Genomic DNA, 564 nt, shown 5'->3' with positions numbered 1-564 from the left:
AAACCCACATTCTGGGGATCCAGTTGTTCTCAAGAACAGGAGAGCCGCAATTCCCAGGCTCGGCCACAAGGTGGAGCAGGGATCCGGCACTCTGGAGGCCCGAACGCCCGAAGGGAGGATTAACTGGGGTAAGGCCTGGCGCACTCAGAGGGACCCAGGCGACTCCTGGTAAATGAAGAGAACTGACTGCACAGGCTCTGGAGGTGATTTTGCCCCTTGTATTTAACCGACACAGGAAGAGGAAGGTTAACCACAGGAAAGCCGAAGGCCATGTGCAAAGTGGGAAGAGAGCAACAGGGAGTGACTCAAAACACTGGTTCTCAACTTGTTTCCACCTGGCTGATAACATTGGGGCAGAGTTCACTGAACGCTGCTCACTTCCAGCTGGGGTGGAAGTGAATGAGCCACAGACTATGAGCAGTTCCCCTTTCTCTCTCACTCATCTGGACCCTCTAGTATATGGTAGGGTCACAGAATCTGAGAGCCACCAATCTGGAGCAGAGCAAGGTGGCCAGAGGATGAAGAGAGGTAAAAGGTGGAGACATCTTTTTTTTTTTTTTTTTT

This window comes from Otolemur garnettii, unplaced genomic scaffold (genome assembly GCF_000181295.1).
Source record: "Otolemur garnettii isolate 467f Iridium unplaced genomic scaffold, OtoGar3 scaffold00094, whole genome shotgun sequence".
NCBI classification, from domain to species: domain Eukaryota; kingdom Metazoa; phylum Chordata; class Mammalia; order Primates; family Galagidae; genus Otolemur; species Otolemur garnettii.
This window is presented reverse-complemented; position numbering follows the sequence as displayed.